The sequence below is a fragment of the Arachis stenosperma genome, chromosome 1, assembly GCF_014773155.1.
Source record: "Arachis stenosperma cultivar V10309 chromosome 1, arast.V10309.gnm1.PFL2, whole genome shotgun sequence".
In the NCBI taxonomy this organism is placed as follows: Eukaryota; Viridiplantae; Streptophyta; class Magnoliopsida; order Fabales; family Fabaceae; genus Arachis; species Arachis stenosperma.
Window position 1 is genome coordinate 51,975,594 of NC_080377.1, and position 635 is coordinate 51,976,228.

General features: G+C 40.9%; 1 non-coding gene across 1 annotated transcript; it reads left to right on the forward strand.

Moving 5' to 3' along the window:
- The first annotated feature begins 273 nt into the window (after positions 1-273).
- Positions 274-381, forward strand: LOC130950322 (small nucleolar RNA R71). The gene has a single exon (XR_009073558.1). It is a non-coding gene; the product is annotated as a small nucleolar RNA R71 (small nucleolar RNA).
- The last annotated feature ends 254 nt before the right edge of the window (positions 382-635 follow it).

A 635-nucleotide genomic window follows, 5' to 3' on the forward strand; every position in this document is an offset into this window, starting at 1 on the left:
TAAATTGACTTGTTGAGTCAATATTTTATTCTGAGCCAGTATGGCATTCAGAGTGTCAATCTCAAGAACTCCTTTCTTCTGACTAGTCCCATTATTCACAGGATTCCTTTCAGAAGTGTACATGAATTGGTTATTTGCAACCATTTCAATTAGCTTTTGAGCCTCTGTAGGCGTCTTCTTCAGATGAAGAGATCCTCCAGCAGAGCTATCCAAAGACATCTTGGATAGTTCAGAGAGCCCATCATAGAAAATACCTATGATGCTCCATTCAGAAAGCATGTCTGAGGGACATTTTCTGATTAATTGTTTGTATCTTTCCCAAGCTTCATAGAGGGATTCTCCATCCTTCTGTCTGAACGTTTGGACTTCCACTCTAAGCTTACTCCATCTTTGTGGTGGAAAGAACTTTGCCAAGAAGGCATTGACTAGCTTTTCCCAAGAGTCCAGGCTTTCTTTAGGTTGAGAGTACAACCATATTCTAGCTCTGTCTCTTACAGCAAAAGGGAATAGCATCAGTCTATAGACCTCAGGGTCAACCCCATTAGTCTTGACTGTGTCACAGATTTGCAAGAATTCAGCTAAGAACTGATGAGGATCTTCCATTGGAAGTCCATGGAACTTGCAATTCTGTTGCA